We start from the raw sequence: 10,396 nt of genomic DNA on the forward strand, positions 1-10,396 counted from the left end.
GTGGCAGGCAACTCATTTCCCAAATCCCAAAACCCTGTCCGCCATCCACAAGATGCTGCAGCGCAGGTTCACCATTCGGCCCGTCGAGTCCGCTCTGCCCTTCAATAGGATCGTGGCCGTTCCGATAATCCTCAACTCCGCTTTCCTGCCTTTCATCCTCCAACAACCCTGGATTCCCCTTACCCTGTCTCAGCCTTGAATATACGCAATGACCCAGACCCAGAACTCCACACGTTCTCCATGCTCTGAGACGAAATTTCTCCCCATCTCTGCCTTAAAAAGGCGACCCCTCACACTCTGAGATTATTTCCCCCCTCTCCTGCGGTCTTAGACTGTCCCACAAGGGGAAGTAACCTACCCGCATCTCAAGTCCCTGAAGTATCTTGTACGTTTTAATAAGGTCAACTTTCATTCTTCTCTTTTTCCAGTGAGTACAGGGCGAAAGTACTCAACCCATCCTCGTAAGACAGACCCTCCCTATTTTTAAGGGCAAGAGGGTAACTAGGGAGAGAATAGGGCCTCTTTAAGATCAGCAAGGCTGCCTATGTGTGCAACATGGGGGGAGATACTAAACGATTTTACATCAGTGTTTCTGTGGAGAAGGATGTGGACGGTACAGAACATGGAGCAATAATTAGCAACATCTTGAAAAATGTCCATATTACAGAGGAGGCGGTGGACGGCTTAAAACGCATAAAGGTGAATAAATCCCTGGGGCCTGATCAGGTGTACCCTAGAACTCTATGGAAAGCTAGGGAAGTGATTGCTGGGTCCCTTGCTGAGATATTTGTATCATTAATAGTCACAGGTGAGGTGCCGGGAGACTGGAGGGTGGTTAACGTGGTGCCATTATTTAAGAAAGATGATAAGGATAAACCAGGGAACTACAGATCGGTGCGCCTGACAGCGGTGGTGGGCAAATTGTTGGAGGGAATCCTGAGGGACAGGACTTACACTTTTTTTGGAAAGGCAAGGACTGAGTAGGGATGGTCAACATGGCTTTGTGCTTGGGAAATCGTATCTCACTAACTTGACTGAGTTTTTTGAAGATGTAACGAAGAGGATTGATGAGGGAGGAGCGATGGATGTCAGTAAGGCGTTCGACAAGGTTAGATCACATGGAGTACACGAGAACTAGCCATTTGGATACAGAACTGGCTCGAAGGTTGGAGACAAAGGCTGGTGGTGGAAGGTTGGTTTTCAGACTAAAGGCCTGTGCCACAAGGATGGGTGCTGGGTCCACTGCTTTTCATTTTTGATATAAATGATTTAGATGTGAACATGGGTGGAATGGTTTGGAAGTTTGCAGATGACACCAAAATTGGAGGTGGAATGGACAGTGAAGGAGGTTACCTCACAGTACAATGGGATCTTGAACAGATGGGCCAATGGGCCGAGGAATGGCAGATGGAGTTTAAATTAAATAAATGTGAGGTGCTGCATTTTGGAAAGGCAAATCAAGGCAGGACTTATACACTTAATGGTAAGGTCGTAGGGAGTGTTGCTGAACAAAGAGACCTTGGAGTGTAGACAGGATAGTGAAGAAGGTGTTTGATATGTTTGCCTTTATTGGTCAGTGCATTGAGTATAGGAGTTGGAGGTCATGTTGCGGCTGTACAGGACATTAGTTAGACCACTTTTGGAATACTGCGTACAATTCTGGTCTCCCTCCAAAGGAAGGATGTTGTGAAACTTGAAAGGGTTCAGAAAAGATTTACAAAGATGTTGCCAGGGTTGGAGGGTTTGAGCTACAGGGAGAGGCTGAATACGCTGGGGCTATTTTCCCCAGAATGTTGGAGGCTGAGGGGTGGTTTATAAAATCATGAGGGTCATGGATAGGGTGAATAGACAAGATATTTTCCCCAGGAGGGGGAAGTTCAAAACTAGAGGGGCATAGGTTTAAAGTGAGGGGGAAAAGATTTAAAAGGGACCTAAGGGGCAATTTTTTCACACAGAGGGTGGTGTGTGTATGGAATGAGCTGCCAGAGGAAGTGGAGGAGGCTGGTACAATTACAACATTTAGAAGGCATCTGGATGGGTATATGAATAGGAAGGGTTTGGAGGGATATGGGCCAAATGCTGGCAAATGGGACTAGATTAATTTAGGATACCAGGTTAGCATGGAGGAGTTGGGCCGAAGGGTCTGTTTCTGAGCTGTACAGCTCTATGACTCTATGGTGTGACTGCCTCCAATGCCAGTATACCTTATACTTGGATAAGGGACGCAATACACTTCACAGTATTTCAGCTGTTCTCTGACCAGTGCCTTGAATACTTTCTAAAAGACTGTGTTGCTTTTGTACTCCATTCCCTTGGAGATAAACGCCAACATTCCATTTGCCTTTCCTGCATTTGATTCCTAGCTTTTTGTGATTCATGGATGAGACTCCCAAATCCCTTTGTTTTTTAGCTTCCTGCAGCCTTTCTCCAGTTAAATAATAGTCAGGTCTTACACAAGACGATGGAACACTCCCCATTTTCCCGGATGGGTGCAGCTCTAACATTACTCAAGAAGCTCGACACCATCCACCACAAAGCAGCCTCCGCTTGATTGGCACCACATCCACAAACATCCCACTCCCTCCACCACCGACGCTGAGTAGCAGCAGTGTGTACCATCTACAAGACGTGCCACAGAAATTCACCAAAGACCCTCAGACAGCACCTTCCAAACCCACGACCACTTCCATTGAGAAGAACAAGGGCAGCAGGTACAGGGGAACACCACCCTCTGCAAGTTCCCCTCCGAGCCACTCCCCATTCTGACTTGGAAATATGTCATCGTTCCTTCAGTGTTGCTGGGTCAAAATCCTGAAATTCCCTCCCTAAGTGCATTGTGAATCAACCCACAGCGCATGGGGACTGCAAAAAGGCAGCTCACCCCCACCTTCTCAAGGGGCAATTAATAAATGTCTCTCTTCCCAGCGAGTCCATGAAAGAACGAGTTCAAAGAAATAACAAAGGTGGAAGAAGCGGGAAGGGAAAACAGTTATCACATGCGGGATCTTGCTGTGCACCCCATTGGCTTCCCCGTTCCCTATGGTGCAACACTTCACATTGGCTGTGGCTTAGTGGCGAAAGGTGAAAGCACTTTCCTTCTTGAGCTGTAGTGTCCAGTCCTGAAACACAGTGACCCAAGGGTGGGCACTGTACTGAAGTTAACCCCCACCCTGCTGACAACACAGCGGGAACTAATGGCAACACAGCAAAGTCAGTCTGTTCGCAATCAGCTCCTCTCTCTGTGCGTGTAAGGGAACGCATTCCTTACCCTCTCCGCAGGAGGCTTGGCGAGGATGATTGGTGTTTTCTGCATGTTTCCTGTCTTACCAGTCCTTCACGCCCATCCTGCAGAGACAAGCACCGGTTACAGACTTGCTGAGAGACCCCCTAACCTCCCCATCACCCCCCCCAGCTCAATGTGACACTGATGGCTCAAAGGATGGTGCCTGCAATGTACTGCTACCTCACTGGAAACCCAGCTGCAAAGGCTGGGCTAAAGGAGCCTGTCCTGCCCATTCTGGCCCTTCGAAAGATCTCTCTGATTAGTCCCACACTCTCCCCTCCCCCCCCCCCCCCCCACCTCCCCACTGTTCCTCCCCACACACAGGTTCATGCAAACTTGCCCCCGCCCCAACCATTCAGCATTCGTCGGATTAACCCCCACTTTTGAAAGATTTTGTCAAATCGTCTCACACCACCCTTCCAGGGCGTACGTCCCAAATCACAACATCTTCTAGTGTCAAAAAACAACTTCCCCGCCTCTCCCTACCACCCCCCCCCCCCCTCAATCCGTGTCCCTCTGGTGCCCCCACCCTCCTGCCCCTGGAGACTGTAACTCCTCATCAACTCCATCAAAAGCCCCTCACCCTCATGAGTACCTCAAATCAAATTCCACCCCCCCAACCTTCTCTGCTCCGAGGAAAACAGGGAAACATCACATAGTTGCCTGTTCTTCCTCGCCTTCTGTGTATTTTAAGTAACAAGCGAATGATGTTCAACTGCAAAATTTGCTCCTCTAACAATTGAGTGCGCCCCATTAGCCGAATAGTACATCCCACTGCCCTCAACCACATGATGAATGCCTGTGCTGAGGTATCCTGATATGGGCTTTGTAAAAATTATACTCAGTGATTCAAAGCTATGTTACATCAGAATCGTCCAATAATCTTATTTAAGCAACAGGCAAAGGCAAAAATTACAAGGACTTGCATTGCTGGATCAAGCACGTATTTTTTTAAAAAAGAAAATTTATCAATATCTGCTTACCACTATATTACCTGGACATGTGGCAAATCTTTCTAAACCTGGAAGCAGCAACTCACTTTGTGCCTACTGGAATGATTCACAAAGAGGACATTAGCATCAGTACTTTCTTGTACATTACCTTACAGGGTCATACAGCATGGAAACAGACCCTTCGGTCCAACCAGTCCGTGCCGACCACAATCCCGAACGAAACCAGTCCCACCTGCCTGCTCCTGGCCTATGTCCCTCCAAACCTTTCCTCTTCGTGTACTGATCCAAATGTCTTTTAAACGTTGTAACCGTACCCACATTAACCGTTTCCTCAGGAAGCTCATTCCACACGTGAACCCACTTTGTGTAAAGGAAAGTCGCCCCTCATATTTTTTGTTAAATCTTTCTCCTTTCATCTTAAAAATATGCCCCCGGTCTTGAAATCCCCCATCCTAGGGAAAAGACCTTATCTATATCCCTCATGATTTTATAAACTGCTGTAAGGTCACCCCTCAACCTCCTACGCTCCAGTGAAAAACGGTCCGAGCCTCTCCTTATAACTCAAACCCTCCGTTCCTGGCGACATTGCGGTCAATCTCTTCTGAAACCTCTCCAGCTTAATAATATCGTTCCAAAACAGGGGGACCAGAACTGGACACAGTACTCCAGAAGAGGCCTCAACAAAATCCTGTATGACCCCAATATAATTTTGTTGAGGACCATCCCTGGTTTCTTTAACAGTGATCAACACTTGCAGGTCTCTGAGATTGACTTAAAAGAAAACAGCACTGCCATCTACAGGCTGAGGCCATTCTGGCCTCTGACTGTCTCCATTCTATTTCGATAAGGGATTCTTTTTTCAGCTTGGCAACCTGTGACCAGTATTTCAGCACTGGATCTGCAACTGTTGACAATATATATTAATGACTTGGAGGAAGTAAGTGAATGTACTTTAGCCGAATTTGCGCATGACACAAAAATAGGTGGAAAGGCCAGAGGGACGCAGCGAGATATCAATTATGTTTCAGTGAGTGGGCAAAAAAGTTCGCAAATAGAGTGGGAAAAATGTGAAGTTGTTCATTTTGGACATGAGAATAAAAGAATACACAGTATTTATTTAAATGGAGAGAAACTGCAGAAAGCTGCTGTACAAAGGGACTTGGGGGAACTCATGCACGTTACACAGTAAGGTGGCACACAGGGACAGCAGGGAATCGGGAAGGCTTCTGTTGGTGTTTCCGATTTCCAGCTTCTGCAGCACTTTGTTTTTTTTAATGCTTAAGATTAATGGAATGCTGGCCCTTATTTCGAGGGGGTTGGAGTATAAGAGTAGGGACCTCCGACTGCAACTGTACAAGGTGCTGGTCAGACCACATCTGGTGTACTGGGAGCAGCTTTGGTCCCTTATTTAACAGGAGATGTCATTTCATAGGAGGCAATTCAGAGAAGTTTCACTAGGATTGTCCCTGGGATGGAGGGATTGCCTGATCGGCAAAGTTTAAACAGGTTGGGATTCTACACACTGGGGTTTAGAAGAATGGGAGGTGATCTCACTGAAACATATCGGATTCTTAAAGAGCTTGACAGGGTAAACGCTGAGAGAACGTTTCCCCTCATGGCAGAGTCTAGGTCCAGAGGGCACAGTCTCAGAATAAAGGGGCACCAATTAGAACTGAGATAGAGAGGAATTTCTTCTCTCAGAGGGTTATGAGCTTTTGGAACACCTTGCCACAGAGAGCTGTGGGAGCAAAGCCCGTGTGTATATATAAGGCTGAGGTAGATTCTTGATCAGTCAGGGAATCCAGGATTACGGGGAAAAGGCAGGAAGGTAGATGTGAGGAATGTCAGGCTAGCCACGATGTTATTGAACGGCAGTGCAATTGCAAAGGGCAAACGGCCTATCCTGTTCATATTCCTTGTGGTCTTGAGGGGGAGAGAGAGAGGTGGAAGAAGGGGAAGGGAGGGGGGAAGGGAGGGAGAGAGAGAGAGAGAGAGAGACAGAGAGAGAGAGAGCGCGAGAGGGAGAGAGATGGAGTGATTTAGGGAGGGAATTACACAGCTCAGGGCCGCAGGCAACTGAAGGCACAGCTACCACTGGTGAAGCTAACTGGGGGATGCGCAAGAGGTCAGAATCGGAGGAACGGTCAAAACAATGAAATTAATCCCAAAAAGAATACCTCAACTTTCAATCTGAGTGGCCATCAAGCTTGTAAATTTCTACATCTAATCACTGGTTAGACCCTGGATGGAGCATCATTCCAAATATGGACACTATATCCACCCTTACCGAGACACACGAACTATGAACCAGGAAGTGCCAATTCAAATATCGAATTCAAGTTTATTTCATTCAATCGAATGGAAAAAGAGTAAGGAAGAGAGATGGAATTAAGGGAATAAAAGGAGGTGGGAAGTCATTTAATAAAAGAAACTGTTTTAATTCTCAAATCTCCCAACGACAATTCAAATCAAAAGGAATGGGACCCAATGCTTCTCAAGGGGAAATTTTTAGCAAAAAGCCTGGGCTCTTACAGTAGAAGCACTGCCTGTTGTACCTCGGTCACAGTTCCACAGCAACCACTTCTGTCAGGATTTCAAAACTGCAGCTCGCAACCCCACTTTGGGAAACCCTGCCACTGAGGACTTTTATCTTAGTATCGGGGTGTTTGTTTTTAAACTAGATTATTCACGTTTAGGGTGCTAAGTGCCTGGAATGCACTGCCAGAGGTGGTGCTGGAGGCAGATACAATAGCAACATTTAAGAGGCATCTTGACAGATATTAGAATTAGGTTTCATTGTCACGCACACTCAAGTACAGGGATACAGGAGTAGTGAAAACTTTAGTGTCACCAGCTTAGGTACAAGGTACCTCGGGACAAACTCTCAGGTAAAAAGTAGAAAAAGAAAGAAATAAGTTAAAAGTTCAACACTACAGTTCTTCTCAGTATAAAGTAGGGAATAAGAAATAAAGTCAAAAGTTTCAAATTGCAGCCTTTCTGTAGCCATATGCCTGGCCAAGGGGCCTGCTCCAGTGCAGTACTAGTCTGTGTTCTTAGGCACCAGCTAGACTATAGTGACCCATTCCATTCTGTCCCTCACTTTAGGAAGCATGTTGAGGCCCCAGAGAGGGCTGAGGAGGAGAACGTATTGGATGTCTCAGGGATGAGTTCATGTGGAGAGACTGGGAGCAGCTGAGATCCTTTTCCTTAGAGCCGAGAAAGATAGGGAGGAGATTTAAATGGGAGTTCAAGGAGAATTTACTTTTGGCACAGCAAGCTGTCGTGATCTGAAACGTGATGCTTGAAAGGACAGCAGGCACAGATTCAACAGGTACTTGCAAAAGGGGAACTGGAGAAGTACATGAAGGAGAAAGATTTGCAGAGCCATACGGGTAATGTCAGGATGGGGAAATGACCAGGGTGGGGATGGGGAACTGATACTATTTGAATTAATCTTTCAAAATTAGCACCGGCCTCTTCCTGTGCTGTGTCAGTCCATTGTGCTGAGTGGCAACATTTACAATGAGTTCATTACCTCAGACATTTACAACCATTTGCCCTGTAGTACCAGCAACAGCAATTATCACTTCAACAGCATACTCCTGGAACGAATCTAACTAGCACGATCGTAGTATAACCACCAACTGTGCATTATCGCAGAACAAGAATAACTGGCAAGAACAGTGCCCTAAAACTAATATAACAATCAAGAGCCTGTTACCACGGGATTAATACATAGAGAAGGAGCACAGTATCCGCAACTAGTCTAACTGTAAGAGGGGCATTCTACAACTAGCTTAACTAGGAGAACTACAGCAGGATCTGGACAGAGCACTATACAGTCATAGAGTTGTACAGCATAGAAACAGACTCTTCGGTCCAACTTGTCCATGCCGACCAGGTATCCCAAATCAAGCTAGTCCCATCTGCCAGCATTTGGCCCATATCCCTCTAAACCCTTCCTATTCATATACCCATCCAGATGCTTTTTAAATGTTCTATAGCTCAAACCCTCCAGCCCTGGCAACATCCTTGTAAATCTTTTCTGAACCCTTTCAAGTTTCACAACATCCTTCCTACAGCAGGGAGACCAGAATTGAATGCAATATTCCAAAAGTGGCCTAACGAATGTGCTGTACAGCAGCAATATGACCTCCCAACTCCTATACTCAATGCACTAACCAAAGGCAAATATACCAAACACCTTCTTCACTCTCCTATCTACCTGTGACTCCACTTTCAAGGAACTATGAACCTGTACTCCAAGGTCTCTTTGTTCAGCAACACTCCTCAGGGCCTTACTATTAAGTGTATCAGTCCTAGCACTAAGATGACTAACTGAATGCAGTACCCTAGAAATAGTATAACTAACAAAATCACAGTATCGTAAAGATAGTTTAACAAGAGCGTAGTATTGTTCAACAGGTATAACCAGAGGCATGCAATATTTTGGCTCTATTATAACCAGGAACACAATACCCTAGAACCAGTCTAAGAAAGCTGTAACCTATAACTAGCAGTGCCATTGTATACATTTTAACTAGGAGTACCACCCACTAACTAACGCAACTAGCAGTAATAAGTGTATACATTTAAAAGGGATACAGTAAACTATTGTAACTAGCAAATCCCTATAATAGTTTAACCAACAGTGGTGTATACATTTTAATTAATAGCACAGTACAGTCAAACTAGTACAACTGGCAGTTTCATATAGCTAGCCATTTCTATAAATAACATAACCAGTCATTCCCTATAAAGGTCTTATGAGGAAAGGCTGAGGGACTTGAGGCTGTTTTCATTAGAGAGAAGAAGGTTAAGAGGTGACTTGATAGAGACATACAAGATGATCAGAGGATTAGATAGGGTGGACAGTGGGACCCTTTTTCCTCGGATGGTGATGGCTAGCACGAGGGGACATAGCTTTAAATTGAGGGGTGATAGATATAGGACAGATGTCAGAGGTAGGTTCTTTACTCAGAGAGTAGTAAGGGCGTGGAATGCCCTGCCTGCAAAAGTAGTAGACTCGCCAACTTTAAGGGCATTTAAATGGTCATTGGATAAACATATGGATGATAATGGAATAGTTTAGGTTAGATGGGCTTCAGATTGGTTTCACAGGTCGGCACAACATCGCGGGCCGAAGGGCCTGTACTGCGCTGTAATGTTCTGTGTTCTACGTAAAGAGTACCACTAGCAGAGCTGGTATCCATTTTAACTGATAGTAAAGTACATTCAAACTAGTAAAACCAGCAGTTCCATATAGCTAGATAGTAGGAACTGCAGATGCTGGAGAATCTGAGATAACAAGGTGTAGAGCTGGATGAACACAGCAGGTCAGGCAGCATCAGAGGAGCAGGAAGGCTGACGTTTCGGGTCTAGACCCTTCTTCAGAAAATGACCCTTCTTCCTTATAACTAGCTGGTCCCTATAACTAGCATAATCAGCCATTCACTATAACTAGTATAATTAGCAGTGCTGGTGTAGACACTTTAACTAGGGACACTGTACACTCTGACTAGCATAACTACCCATTCCATATAACCAGTCTTTCCCTATAGCTAGGTGTTCCCTATAACTAGTATAACTAGTATAACTAGCAGGGCTGGTTATGTACACTGTAATTATTAGTACAGTACATTTGAACCAGTATTACTGGCCTTTTCCTATAACTAGATGTTCCATTTAGCTATAACTAGTTCCCTGTAACTAGTATAACTAGCAGCGCTGGATCCTGCAGTCAATACCTACCTGCCTCACCTGCCCTCGGCCTCTTCCGCCCGGAGAACTGACAGCGGCGGACCCGCCCCGAGCAAACAGTGTCAGCCTCAGAGCCGTCCGGCTGGAGTGCGGGGGTTGGAAACTATAGTTCCGCCTCGATCAGATTGTTCCCCCTGCCACCACCTTCCTCATTGTCCAATCCCACACTCTTCCCCCTCACCCAGAGACAGAGAGCTCACTACCCACCCCTCCCTCCCAATATCATCTGAGCACACTTACTTTCCTCCCAGAGTGAAAGACAAAAGTTCCTGGTCCTTTGGAAATAAATGCCCTGAACATGAGGGAGACGGTTATCTTGAAGAAAGGGGAATGGCAAAATACCCCTCCCCCCAAAACAGAGGGGGTTTTTTTTAAACAGGGAACACCCAGAGAAAATAAA

At 45.8% G+C, this 10,396-nt stretch overlaps 1 long non-coding RNA gene across 1 annotated transcript; it reads right to left on the reverse strand.

Moving 5' to 3' along the window:
* Positions 1 to 3,232: 3,232 nt before the first annotated feature.
* LOC125487955 lies at positions 3,233 to 10,084 on the reverse strand. Its single transcript, XR_007266169.1, has 3 exons — positions 9,988 to 10,084; positions 4,267 to 4,332; positions 3,233 to 3,345 (listed from the first exon to the last, which is right to left on the reverse strand). It is a non-coding gene; the product is annotated as an uncharacterized LOC125487955 (long non-coding RNA).
* Between the last annotated feature and the right edge of the window lie 312 nt (positions 10,085 to 10,396).

This window comes from Rhincodon typus, chromosome 47 (assembly GCF_021869965.1).
Source record: "Rhincodon typus isolate 14 chromosome 47, sRhiTyp1.1, whole genome shotgun sequence".
In the NCBI taxonomy this organism is placed as follows: domain Eukaryota; kingdom Metazoa; phylum Chordata; class Chondrichthyes; order Orectolobiformes; family Rhincodontidae; genus Rhincodon; species Rhincodon typus.